The sequence below is a fragment of the Microcaecilia unicolor genome, chromosome 12 (assembly GCF_901765095.1).
Source record: "Microcaecilia unicolor chromosome 12, aMicUni1.1, whole genome shotgun sequence".
In the NCBI taxonomy this organism is placed as follows: Eukaryota; Metazoa; Chordata; class Amphibia; order Gymnophiona; family Siphonopidae; genus Microcaecilia; species Microcaecilia unicolor.
This window is the reverse complement of record NC_044042.1, coordinates 76,695,317-76,709,941: the sequence shown is the minus strand read 5'-3', so window position 1 is coordinate 76,709,941 and position 14,625 is coordinate 76,695,317. Positions and strand designations below refer to the sequence as shown.

Sequence of the window (14,625 nt, the reverse complement as noted above, 5' to 3'; positions counted from 1 at the left end):
GGGGAAACCGGATATCTCTCCCCTTTCGCACTTCCGGCTGGAGGCTTCACAGAACGTTGGTGGTGCCTTTTATATAGAGAGATTTATGGCATTTTATCCCATATTAAACATGAATTAGATTGGAATCTGGGATCATTACATTTTTTTTTTCCTGGCGAGAGTAATGCATTCCCCCCCCCCCCCCCCCCCCACCGGCAATAGCCAGCTCTGCAATTTTTTTTTGGGGGGGGGGCGCAGAGGCGGATGGGGGGGGGGGTGCCGAGGTGGACCGGGGAGAGTGCCTGTTAAAAATTTACCAGCACACCACTGGTCAGCACCCAAGAAAAAGATCTAGGTGTTGTAGATTTTATGCTGAAATCTTCTGCCCAGTGTGTAGCAGTGGCCAAAAAAAGCAAACAGGGTGCTAGGAATTATTAGGAAAGGGATGGTCACAAGAATACTATGACTGTGTATCTTATGCTCCATGGTGAGGCCTCACCTAGAGTATTGCATTCAGTTCTGGCCACTGTATTAAAATATATATATATATATATATATATATTGGAATTAGAAAAGGTTCAAAGAAGAGTGACCAAAATGATAGGATGGAACTCCTTTCATATGAGGAAAGGCTAAAGATGTTCGGGTTCTTCAGCTTGGAAAAGAGACGCTGAGGGGAGATAATGATTGACGTCTACAAAATCCTGAGTGATGTAGAACGAGTAAACGAATCTTTTTTTTTTTTACTCTTTCAAAAAGTACAAAGGCTGGGGGACACTCATTGAAGTTACATGGAAATACTTTAAAACAAATAGGAAGAAACATATTTTTCACTCAACGAATAGTTAAGCTCTGGAGCTCTTTGCTGGAAGATGTAGTAACCGCAGTTAAGAGTATGTGGGTTTAAAAAGGGTTTGGACAAGTTCCTGGAGGAAATGTCCATAGTCTGCTTTTGGGACAGACACGGGAAAACCACTTCTTGCTCTGGGATTGGTAGCATTGACTGTTGCTACTATTTGGGTTTCTGGCAGATACTTGTGACCTGGATTGGCCACTGTTGGAAACAGGATACTAGGCTAGACGTACCATTAGTCTGACCCAGTATGGCTATTCTTATGTTCTTATGACAGACAAGATGAGATTGAAAAAATTGTTGAAAGGCATCTTTTTTTCTGGCAGCTTTTATCATCACAGGTTCTATTTGAGAACACTGGGAAATAAGAATTAGAGCTGTATCACAGTGCTTTTTAGAAGAGATTTCAAATATGATGTTTTATTCAGGTTATGTGATGTGTTTAGTGTGGATGTCATCTTTCCTTGTTTGATGTTTTTAATAACTTGGTCTTTATATATATATATATATATATATATATATATATATATATATATATATGATCCACACATCCTCCAGCTCCCCAACTATTTACAAGCCTATTGATTAAACTTCTAACTACAGTAGCCAATCTAACTCTTCACTCTGGGCACAAGTCCCTGGAGATACATTCTTGGTTTGAGAGAATGTTGCTTCACCTAGAGAGTGGGTCCTGGCTATAGAATCACTTCCTGCCACATCAGGTGACTGTTCTCCTTTAAGGAATTCTCTGCTTTGTCCCTGAAAACCTGCTGTACTTACTTTTCTGCCTCAGTCCCCCCAAGTCTGGTTATTCTATCATCTAAAGGTTGGACTTGTACTCTCAGAGCTAGAAGCTCTTTGCACTGACATGGCTGCTCGCCAACTGGGAGATAGCCATACATGTAGTACTGGATGCAATACCACATAGCCCCATCTCTGGTGGACTGCTGTCTGCATCCTAGTATTGGTGAGTTGTTCAGTTATTTAACGTTAATTAAGAGAGTAGGGATTCCTCAACTAATATAAAGGCCCTGAAGATTATTCTTTGTATTTTATTGATTGATTGGGATTTATTAACCACCTTTATGAAGAGATTCACCCAAGTCGGTGTACAGCAGGTACAGTTTAACATAAAACTTACATAGCATAAACATGAACTGCAAATGATCTTTTGCTATAAGGGTAAATCACATGCTGATGAAAATACCTTGTGGTGAAAATTTTCGTCTTGTCCGATCCCCACCAGTGCTGGCCTTCCGACCGCCACCAAATTTAAAACACAAGCTGATCAGAAGTAAACTTCCAACACAGACGGAAAAAGAAAAGGGCACGTTTCCCTGTAACACAGCCAGCTGCAAACTATGCCAAAACATTTCACAAGACCCCACAGTCATTCACAAAGGAAAAATATTCAACATAAAGGACTATTTTACATGCTCATCTTCCAATGTAAAAAATGTAACGAAGGATGCTATATTGGAGAAATAGGCCAAATGCTTAAGTCAAGATTCAATCTGCACAGACATCACATGAAAATAGCCGGTGCCAGTCAAGGCCCCACCCCTGTGGGCCAACACTTCACAAGACCAGAACACTGCACCAGTGATTTCACAGTAAGAATACTGAAAGGTAATTTTAAAACAATACAGGAACGTAAGACCTTTGAAATAAGAATGATTGAATATTTTGATACCCAACAAACAGGACTTAATAAGGATCTGGGTTTTCTAACCCATTATAAACCATAAAGCTGTATTTCTCTGTTTATTACCCTCCTCTCACCTATCAACACCCATTCTGTTAGAATATCAATGAAATGCTTTGATGTCCCCATGCATACCCCCACCCTCCCACTCTGTCAGACTGTCAAAGTAATGCTTTGATGTTTCTCTTATATATACTATCTGCTAACACATTTGCTTGTTTCCGATTTGACGAAGAAGGGCAACCTTCGAAAGCTAATCAAGAAATGTATTAAGTTATGTCCAATAAAAAAGGTATCATCTTATTTTCTTTTCCATGTTTTATTTTGTTTGATTTCTATTGATAACCTTTAAGAGTGGACTAACACGGCTACCACACCTCTCGTCTTGTCCTCTAAATTTGGATAAACTAAGGGATATGCTCGGGGTGGGTGGAAATTGGGTAGGGAAAAGTCTGAGAAAAAGAGCCTAGGAGAAATTGATTTCAAATGCTTTAAATAAACTAATTAGGGGAGTCACCTACTGTTTAGAGCAGCAGGCTAAGAACTTGAGAAACCAGTTTCAAATTCCAATGCAGTTCATTGCGATTTTGGGCAAGACACTTAACCCTCCACTGCCTCAGGTACAAACTTACCCCTCCCCCCCTATTTACTAAGCCGCATGGTAACACCTACAAAGCCCATTCAAAGTGAACGGGCTATATTGGTATTAGAGCACTGCAGCCGCTAGTGTGACTTAGTAGATCTATTGTCAGCTTTTCAGAGATCCTCACCAGTGCCACCATAATTATATATTAACAAGCTTCAATTTTATCATGTTTCATTACAGTTTGAAATTTCTGTCCTTATAAGACTTTGTATTTCGAATTACTATGTAAGCTGCATTGAACCTGCATTGTGTGGGAAAGCGCGGGGCACAAATGTAATAAATAAATGGGGCTTAGATTGTAAGCCTGCAAAGGACAGGAAAATGCCCCCTTTCCTAAGCTCCAAGTAAACAGTTTGATTCAGAGGGAAAGTTTTTGAAATTATTCCTCTAGTAAAATGAGAATTACCAGCATATTTTAAAAGTTGGGGCTTACCATGTCCTAGAGCTTGGTTCCTATAATAAAGCTTATTTAAAACTGAAAGAGGCCCTGTGGAATAGAAGTGATAAAGTCAGCTCATACACGTTTAGCATGAGCACTAATAAAGTTGTGGGAGTGTCTGAAGAAATCCATCCTGAGTTCTGTCAGAAGATATTTCCCACTCATGCATACTGGTATGCTAGTGTCCTCCTCAGAAAACATCTGTTACAGATAAGCAATTTTGCTTTGGAGTATTAGAAAAAATGTATTACATCCTCTCGCTTAGAACTATGTAATCAGGTGAATAGAGTCTGAAGTGGACATTAGTGAGATTTTGTAAGTGATCCAAAAGTTGAAAGATTATATTTAACTAGTAAAAAAGGCCCGTTTCTGATACATATGAAACGGGCGCTAGCAAGGTTGTCCTCAGAGTGTGTATGTTTGGGAGAGTGTATGTGAGAGTGAGTGTGTGTGTGTGAGAGAGAGTGCGAGTGTGTGTGTGTGAGAGAGAGTCTGGGTGTGAGTGTGCCTGTGATACACTGTGATACACTGTGAGATATAGAGTGTGTGAGAGAGAGACAGAAAGACATTGTTTGTGAGAGAGAGAGTGTGTGAGTGACAGAGATACCACCCTCCCTCTACCTCTCTGTTGTCAGGCCCACCCCTCTATCTTTCTGGTGTTTGAGATTCCCGCCACTGCACCCAAGCAATTGGTGTGGGAGATTGAGTGTGTGTGTGTGTGTGGGGGGGGGGGGGGGGGGGGGGGTAGGGGGTGTTCAGATGAGAGAGTGAGTGTGTGTGTGTGTTTGAGGGGGGGGGGGGTTTCAGGAAGTGTTTTAAAATGAGAGTATGAGTGTGTGTGTGTGGGGCAGGGGTTTCAGTAATCGCTGCCAGGTGAGTGAGTGTGTGTGTGTGCGTGTTGGGGGGGGGGGGTTGCCAGATGAGTGAGTGAGTGTGTGTTGGGGGACAGGGATTCCAGGAAGCGCTGCCAGATGAGAGAGTGTGTGTGTTTTGTAGGGGTGTGGGGCGTTGCGGAAGTGTGGCCAAATGAGAGTGAGTGACTGTGTGTGTGGGGGGGGGGCAGGAACGGCTGCTAGATGAGTGAGTGAGTGTGTGTAGGCGGGGGGTGGCAGGGTTTTCTGTAAGCGCTGGCAGATGAGAGAGTGAGTGTGTGTGTGGTGGGGGGGGGGGGTTAGCCAGATGACAGAGTGAGTGTGTGTGTGTGTGTTGTGGTGTTTGCGTTGATGAACTGTGGCAATTGATAATGATTAAGGGGTTTTTTTTTTTTTTTGGGTGGTGGGTTCTTGAACTGCTGCCAGATGAGTGAGTGATTGTGTGTGTGGTGTAGGGGCTGGGGTTTCATGGAGCGCTGCCAGTTGTGAGAGTGTGTGTGTGTTTTATATTTCATTTGGGGGGGGGGGATTGTAGTATGCTGAAGTTCGAAGGAAGCGGAGGCTGCTTTCTGGGTTGTTTGTTTTGTGCCGTCTCCGCTTCCTCCGCGTGATGGACCCGCCGCTGCTGCCGCGCGTTGCCCCCCTCTCGCCGCCAACCCACCCTACCGTGTCGTCGTTTTTCTGGCGGGGGACCCAAAATCCCGCCAGCAGAAGTCTTTGTCGTGTGCTGTGCTGAGTTCTGCTTGATCTTCAGCATTGCTAGCCTGTGCAGGCCGGGGTTATGTGCGTCTGACGTCCTGCACGTGCAGGACGTCAGACGCACAGAAGCCCTGCGTGCAGAGGCTAGTAATGCTGAAGATCACAGCCGGAGTCTGAATACAGGACGTTTTTTTGCGGGTTTTCTGGTTCCCCGGCGTCAAAGGTTCGCGTCGGTGGGTGGGTAGGGGTGGGGGTGGGTGTTGCTTTATGTGGATTTGTTTGCGGGGCTTTTTTTTTTCAAGGATTTTCGTGGGTGGCTTGGGGGGGGGGGGGGGGGGCGGCGCGTTGTTAGTTGTTGCACCAGCAGCATGTGTAAGGTGGTTTTTTTAAATTGTTTTTTGCGTTTTGTCGTGGATGCCTTTGTGGGGGGTGGCGGTGCGGGGAGGTGGGTGTGTCACATCCTGTTGCGGTTTGTCATGTGTGGCTTTGCGGGGGGTGGGTGTTTCACATCCTGTTGCGGTTTGTCGTGTGTGGCTTTGTGGGGTGTTGCGGTGCGGGGGTTGGTTGTTTCACATCCTGGGGGAGGAGTAGGGAAAACACTGCTCCTCCTGCTTGGTTTTGTTTCTTTCCTTGAGTTCTTCTATTTTCACATGCTCCCTGAATGTTTTTGTTTCCAAGGTTCTGAACTCAGAGCAGAATGTGAAAGGGTTTTTTTGAGGTCATGACATTTTACGCGAGGGCGGGGCACAGAGTCATAGTGGGATGGCTTCACCACCATGAAGTTACGAGCCCTTTATCGTTGTGCTGTGAGTTCAGAACCTTTGTCCTCAGAACGTTCAGGGTGTGTTTTATTATAGTAGATATGTAACTTTAAGAGAGATGCAGATGTCAGTACTATCTTTGAAATAAGGAGTTCTGACTTGAGATTGCAAACAGGATTTTGAGTGTGCACTAGAACAAAAGAGGTTCTTCCTTTGTGTCTGTGTGTTGGTAAAATCCACTATTGCTTTTTGCTAGGATAAAAGCTTAAAGGAAGGCAGGGATGTGAGAAAAAGAAAATGCTTTGGCAACATCTTTACTTCCTTGTCAAATGAAATGGAATTAGCTACTGGAGCGCCATCTAGTGGTGGAATGATTATTATTTTGGAATTAAAGTCAGGGTAACTTCTATTATAGGAGGATTAGAAGCTCAGCCCTCATTTATACTAGCTTCAAGGATTATGAATCCATTCCTTTTATCTGTACAGCTGGCAGTATAACTTAATGGTAAGGTGACAGTTTATGCTAGTGTGCTGGAGAGTTGATTCACAAACTATTTACTTTGGCTGAAGGTAGAAGGTACTGCAAACAAAGCCATGCTTGTCTTTCTGATGGTGGTTCATGTCATGAACTATACGACAACGCATTGTAAGTGCTATTTCCCTAAAGTACATAAAAATGTTACCCTTATATTCATCGATGCACTAAGGATATTATTGTGCCTAGTCTGCTATACAGTACAGTGCATTATTGCAGCATTACATGACTGTTGGGCAGAAAATACTACTACTTAACATTTCTAGAGCACTACTAGGGTTATGCAGCGCTGTACAATTTAACAAAGAGAGACAGTCCCTGCTCAAAGAGCTTACAATCTAATAAATATGAAATTCGCTGCTGTATACCTTTTCGTTCCTTTGGCATAGCAGTAATTAACTGTTGCCCCTTTGGGCTTAGTGGAAACCAGCAAGCACATGCAGATGTAAAAAAAGCAGAAGCCATGCCTGAACATTGAAATGGTATCGTCTAAGACAGCACATAGTCCTAGTATTAAGCCATTTGCCTGGCCCACCTTTCTATATTTTTCTTTTATAATTTCTACCAGATGAGCTGAGCAGCTAGACAGAATGAATCTTCAGCTAGAGTATTCTCGTGTGTTAACCCATTTTGTTACCCTCAGTCCTTGGGTTCAGAATTAAAATAAAAAGATCAACAATCAAATTATCCTGTAAGCTAGAGTTAGATAATGGACATTTTTACTCGGGGCATGATTTTAGATATGTGATTATTAAGTTAGATAGCACTGTGTTTTCTTTACCCAATTAGTTTTGCTTTATTTAGACTTCTTGTTCCTTTGACTCCTGTCAAGCATAGAAGAATAACATAATGTTTAGAGCAGTAGGTTCATACAGTAAGATGATGTATGTTTACTGTCCCCGTACTAAATGTATTTCTTAGCCGTTCTTATGGTTAATAAAGGCAATATTATTGTTTTTCTCTGCTTGCTTCTGATATTGGTCCTTTAATTACAATATTAATCCCAGCTAAAATTTTTAATCCTGCTTTGACTAAAATCTTACTTTAATGTTCCCTCATTTCATGTGGTAAATTGGTGGAATTCAGGAACTCAGTCTTTTATAGTGTGGGCTCTGGAACAAACTGCCTTTGAGATTACGAAGGATCAGGAACGTGAATGAGTTGAAAAGAGAATTGAAGACCTTTCTTTTCATGAAGGCATATGAGTTGGTGGAAGAATGAAACGTGAAGGTAGAATTTATCAGAGTCAGAAATTGGTCATTGTTTGTTAATGTATTTGTTGATCTGTGCATTATGGGTGTACTTTTGTGATCTGTCAAGGACCTTGGAATTGATCATAATATACATTTTTAAATAAATAAAATAGCGTCTCCAGCAAGGGGCTCTTAATAATGAGCTTGCAACGGCATTTTCTCTTGTGCCTCTCTGTTAAAACTTTTTTTTTCCTTGGTGGTTGTTTTGATATTACTCCCCATTTAAATCCTGGATCTCTTTTATTGGAATGAATTATTTTTCTATTGTCTCAATTAATTTCTGTTGAAGTGTATTCTTGAAGTATAATATAAAATGTGCTAAATAATATGGGGTCAGTATATTTGGCACTAGTTAACCAGGCTGGAGAGGTTCCTACCCGATTTAACTAGTGCTGACCAGGTTCCAACAGGATATTCAGTGGTATGTAACCAGATAGTGTGTCTGACTGTCTTTTCTGACTGCCATGGCACTGTCCAGTTAGTAAACAGGTAAAGTTGGGGTTGAGAAACCCAAATTGCTTGTAGGCACACTCTAGAACCGTGGGTTCTCTTAAAGCAAAATCAGCACACTTAATGTGATATAGAGCAAAGCCTTGAGAAGCTCCCAGACTTTTACGTAGTCACACGGGAGTAGGGCTTCTTCATCATCGGCAAAAATCTCTATGGGGTAGTTTATAACTATTCAGAACAAGGCAATAGCTTAATAGAAGAACTTAGCTTTAATATTAGCTGGTCTCCATGTTCTTCCTCAGGCCCCGACCGTGATGATAAATGGTGGCCAGTGTTTCAAATCATTGCTTTCTGCTTTGGGATCACAGGCCAAAAGGACCTATAGCAGGAACACAGAAATACTGGTCAAGATTTTTTTGTTTCCCCTTGTCCTTATTTTCATTTAATCATACGTGCGCTTACAGCCGTTCAGTAAAGCCGACGGAAGCTTGAGAGACACCCAACCCAGAAAATGGCCGCTCTTAAAAAAACACTCGTGACGTCACACGCTGTCAGCGCCTCAGCCAATTCACACTCTTCAGACAAAAACACTATTCGAAGCATAGTCTTCAAAACATACTCTTCAAAAAAAATAGTAGTAAAAGGTCCAGAAGTGTTCTAGGTCTCACTTAACCTTCCATTGCCTGAGCTATAAACTTAGGGCTCCTTTTACAAAGTGGTGCTACCAATCAGCAGCGTGTGGAATGCAAAGAAGTTCATTCAGTTCTCATGGGCTTCTTCACATTCAGCTCACACAAACTGGTAGCAGAGCTTTGTAAAAGAAGCCTACTGTACCTGAATATAATTTGCCTTCAGCTACTCCTGAAAAAAATCATGAGCTAAATTCAAATGATTGAAGGAATGAATAAATGAATGAAAGAAAGATAAACTTCAAATAATTTAGAAGGACAAAAGGGAGCCTAAATGAGAGCAAAATAGTTTTCTGTTAGACCGGAAGTAACTCAAGTTTCTACTGTGCTGTCTCTCGCTGGTCAGGAAATGCTAGTGTAGTGAGATTTATTCAGCAAGAAAATAATAGGCCAAACAAATGTTCAGCATACTCATCTTCTTATTTCCATACATAGACCATTATCATGACAGTAACATAAATTTACTTGTCCTTTTCTACTTTTGTAGGGGAACATGTCGCTTTTACTCGGGGCTCTTTTTGAGGGGGTACTTGGGGGTACTGAGTACCGGCACCTTTTCCATTGTCTGCTAAAATTGACCCATGGAACCCAAGTTTTTATGAAAGAGCTCAGGCTCTACACAACAATTCTGTCTTGTCATAGATTCTATGACTGGTTGCAGGTGGCCTGGCTCTTATGGGGTGGGTCCCTCCGTGATTACCCCACTCCTGAAGGGTGGCCTAGCATTTGAGTACCGGCACCTTTTTTTGCTAGAAAAACAACACTGCTTTTACTACCTCTGTCTTCATGGATTGTTTTCTAGGAGAATGTAAACTCTGCAGTTGAACACAAAAGCTTACTACTACCTTTTCCACTTCAAAAACCGCATGAACTATAGAAAACCCTCTCCACATTACACAACACTACTGTAACTCCTCCAAAATGTAAATTGTAAGCCACTTTGAACCGAAACTTGTTTAGGGATAATAGTGGGATACAAGAGTGCATATATATAAATATATAAACTGTAGGAAAATGTGAAATGTGAGAGCTCTAGAACACTCGAGAAAAGTAGCTTATTTCTAGTCTTTGGTATATAATTGTTTAATCAAATTAAATGGATTGTAATATATAATCGAGGGATGAATTCTTATGAGTAGGGGTTTTCCTATACATTCCACTGATTTGGATATTTTTATTTTGTTCATTTATTTATTGTACTTGCATCACCAGAAAAGTTTGATTTTAGTTATAATAGATAATATAAAAAATGCAGTTACCATTCACAAGTGTACAGGTCTTTATCTGCTGTCATCTACTATGCTACTATGGAACTCATTTTCAAAGCACTTAGACTTGCAAAGTTCCATGCGTTACAATGTAACTTTGTAAGTCTAAGTGCTTTGAAAATATGCTTCATGTTACTGTGTTACACAGCATAGAGTAAGCATTCAATTAAAAACTAATAATCTCAAATATAACCCCCAACAAGCACAATTCACCTGTCCAATGTGGATTACAATAATAAATCACAATCAAGACTGATAAATTACAATACTTCATTAAAATAAAACCACAACACAATAAAATTAATACATAGCAACCTAAACTCATTCCAAGAACAGAGTATATAAACTCTTCAAATTCAGTTTACTGTATGGATTGAGAAAGCTGCAACATGATGAAAGACTGGAAACCACAATAACTATCCTCATGTACCATATTTTCTTAATTTAAGTGAGTGTAGCACCATTTTCAGCTTTTTGGTGTGTTACAAGAAATGATTTATTTTGGGGAAAATAACTCTAGAGCAACTCGCCTCTCTTATAATTTAAGAGCAGGTGCTGTATTTATAAGTTTTAGGATATTAATTTCTCCACCAATCACCAAAGGTGATAATTGCAATAAATTAAATAAATTAAGTATATATAGCTTCAATATACTCAGAACACAAAGAGACCGTATTTTTAGCTTCAAAAAGGTTGATTTAATATACAATTGCACACGAGAGGTAGGTTTTTAAGAGATCTTTACAGATAATCTGTGCATAAAGTAGAACAAAGTAGCAGGTAGGTTAACTTACAAGTCCTTGTTACAAGCATGCTGTGGTCCAGCTGATTGATGAGCACATGGTTAGGAGCAAGGCATCAGGGCTTCTGCAGTGAATGGATCTGAGTTGCTTGCAGCTGAAGAGAATCTGAGTTGCTGGCAGTTGATGAGAATCTGACTCTTGGGAAACAGCTTGTCCTTTTATACTTTGCAAGCTGCAGGAGGATATGCCATGTGGATCTTTGCTGGCTTCCTGGTTTTTTTGCACACGACCTCTGAGTATTTGCAAAGCATTGTGGTATCTTGGTCTCATGTCTGCACACGACCCCTGAGTCTTGGTCTCATGTCTTATGACATCACGAGACTTACAGTCTGGATTTTGCTGGCAAATGTCTTTTGATGTCCTGTTCAGTCTCTGGGGCAGATACACATTACAAGTCCTTCCTTTCTGCACATGTCTGGAAGCTGATAGGAGGGGCAGGTATACCTTTGACAAGCAAATGTCCTGTTTATGCTTCCTCTGAGTTCTTTGTTTTATTCAGGTGTCCACCTTAGTCCATCTTTTGTTAGGTGGGAGGGCAGAGGAAGCTCTTTTGTGTTTAAGTGTTTGTAATTAACTATCCCTGCTCTCAGAAGTTCCCAGAAAAAGGAATGGAGAGAGAGGGGCTTGAAATGAAACTATTCTCTCTGCTGTAGTGTCAAATATATATTTTTAAAAGATACACAAATATATTGGTGTATATATAATCCAGCAAATATGCTACATATTTCAGTAATAAACTGATACCATTACAGGTGTATTGTGATAGAAATAAATGATTCACAAACTCGATTGTTGGAGATTTCATGTTGCTTATGTTGCAATAAAAAAAAGTCGACTGTTGAGATTTGATGATATGTAGCTCTTTGTAATGAGATGCAGATTGGCAGTGTATTATTTTGCTGCCTGCCCTTGAAGTTTGTCTCACCTCCTGCCGTGAAAGTGAACAAGTCATTACAGCACCTTTATTGACTTGTGACTTGCTGCAAACTGCATATCTTGAGAGTCCATAACTCCTTTTATACATAGGATCCCCCCGCATCTCTCCATCTTCCTTATTAACCCTTTTTTAATATTTTGGGAGTCTCAGTTATGAAGATATTACATATGCCACAGTTATGCTGTACGCTTGCTTTATTGTAGGGTTTAGTTTATTTTGATGTGTCATATCCCTCAGAAGGCTTTTTGCTGCAATACATCCCTCAGATACTGTGACATATCTTTGACAGAAGACAAATTACAATAGGATTAGGAGCTATAAATGAAGAGACAGAACGTTGCCGAAAGGAGAACAAATTAGGTTTTGTTTGATTGAAGAAAGTTAAAACTGCTGCGATAATGGATTTCTCTGGGAAGGGATCACCAGTACAGGAGAATTACTTTTAGCAAAATAAAAAGACAGGAATAAACTAGACCAAAATGGCTACCTCACAGATCTTGTTTACTACAGTAATTCCTGCTGTGCTTCCTTTGCGACACTTTTCCTGACAGGGAACCATCCACTATTGAAAAAACAGGGTATGATGTCAATTACATTTGCACCTATCTTTTTGATTTGTAATCTTTCCTACTTTGCAGGTGCTGGGGCCGATTCTGTTTAATGTGTTTGTGAATGATATTGCTGAAGGGTTAGAAGGAAAGGTTTGCCTTTTTGTGGATGACATGAATATAGCCAATAGAGTGGATACCCTGGAAGGAGTAGAAACCATAAGAAGGGATCTCCAAGTATAAGAAGAGTGGTCAAGGGCCTGGCAGTTAAAATTTAATTAGAAAATAAATAGAAAGTTCAAATTAAATACTAATTCCAACAAAATTTAACAAAGTACAAAATATAAATTTATTTTAAATTCAAACAATATAACACTACATTAGTTATCAAAAGTACACTAAAGTATACCCCCCTACAAAATTACAGTAATCCATCATACAGTGTCCTTAAAAAGTCCTTTCAGTATTGAATCCTCGATATCACCAATGATTATTCCCAGGTTCCAGTGTGAAAATAACACCTAGTCAATTCAGTTCTTCAAACTTTGGGAACAATTTGATCTTCTCACAGGTGTATCCAATCAGTTGTTTCCACTCTTTTAATTCATTTGTCAGCCCTTTAGTTGTCTCCTTTCTTTCAAGCTGTTTTTCAGCCCGATACAAATTTGCATTTGGCACTCGCTTGATAGGAACTGGTACTTGGCGATCCTATAGCTATGTCCTGCTACAGTTGTTGGATTTTTCATTTATTGATTAACAGCTCCTTAGGATACCTCAGTGACGAAACACAAATTTGTGTTGGGCAGAAAAATAGCTTGAAGGCGAGGAGACAACTATAGGGCTGAGCAATGGCTTTAAAGATCGGAAACAACTCATTGGATACACTCGTGAGAAGATCAAATTGTTCCCAAAGTTTGAAGAACTTTTAAAAATTCATTCTGATATTGTATAATGCTGTTCAGGATACCTGCTTGTCCTTTTGTGATTATTGGCAGGTATGAGAATGGTCAATTATAATTTTAGCATAGCAGACCGTATATTCTTCAAGGACAGGCAACAAGTCTTTACAAAACTTGATGTCATCTGATGGAACCTGGCACTAAGAGAGCTTCCCCAGCTCAGATCTCATCTGGTAGCTTTTAAGAAGTCTCAAAGTGCATATCTGCCATTTCCTACTTCTCTCTGTCATTGTGATATCTATCTTCCCTTTTCTGTGGAGCTCTTAAAACAGGCTCCCATTGCACTACAAGGAAGACTTTTAAAACTAATATATTTTCATTTTGCTGTAATGTTGCTTTTAGGGATTTCCTTTAGTGCCCCCTAGTCAGGTTTTTTTTTTTTTTTTAGCTGAAATGTTACTATTTTTACTCATGTGCCCTGTGTCATGCCTTTTACTTAATCGTTCTTTATGCCACTATGTGGATGACTCCTCATATGCTACATTGCTCTATACCCTTGTTGCATCTTGCCTTGACTATTGCAACATTATTTTTCCTAGCTCTATGCTTTCCTCTCTATAAAGACTGCAAATGGTTCAAATTACCGCCATCAGACTCTAGGCGTACGTCCACCAATTTAATAGAGTCTCCCCTCTTCTTGTTGAGTTTCACTGGCTGCCTATTCAGTTTCGACTTACTCTGGTTGACAAGGTTCTGTATTTTGATACCCTGGCCTATCTTTCCTCCGTCATCACTCCTTATGTACCCCCTCGGTTGCTCAGCTTATTCTAATGAATTATCTATGCCACCTCTCCACTGCTCTCATGTTGAGTCCATGAGGCACTTGGCTTTTTTCTACCGAGCACCATCCCTTTTGGTATAGTCTTTTCCCCCATACGTAAAGTTTCATACTGCCCTTAAAACATATCTATTTTCCATTGCTTTCCTGTTTGGTAGCTGAGATGACTGCCAGGCGGATCGGTTCTCTAGTTTTGCAGCTCTTTTTTATCCCTTTATCTAATCTAAGTACTGTAGTTCCTTTCGTTCTTTGCTGTTGTGTTTAGCATTGTACACTGCTTTGGTTGCCTTTTAAGTAAGGTGATATATTAAGCCTTTATTAAACATTAAATATTCTTATAGACCAAAGGGCATCCTGATTGGGTAATTTTTCAGGTCTGAGGCTTTTAATTTTGCTACAGCTGTATTTTTTGGTTACTCGTCCCAAAAGAGAGACTCCAGAAACTTTAAAA

The 14,625-nt window shown here is 40.3% G+C and overlaps 1 protein-coding gene across 1 annotated transcript in view; it reads left to right on the top strand.

Moving 5' to 3' along the window:
* TANC2 (tetratricopeptide repeat, ankyrin repeat and coiled-coil containing 2) overlaps positions 1 to 14,625 on the top strand; it is a 931,529-nt gene that overhangs the window by 362,002 nt on the left and 554,902 nt on the right. The window lies entirely within an intron of this gene.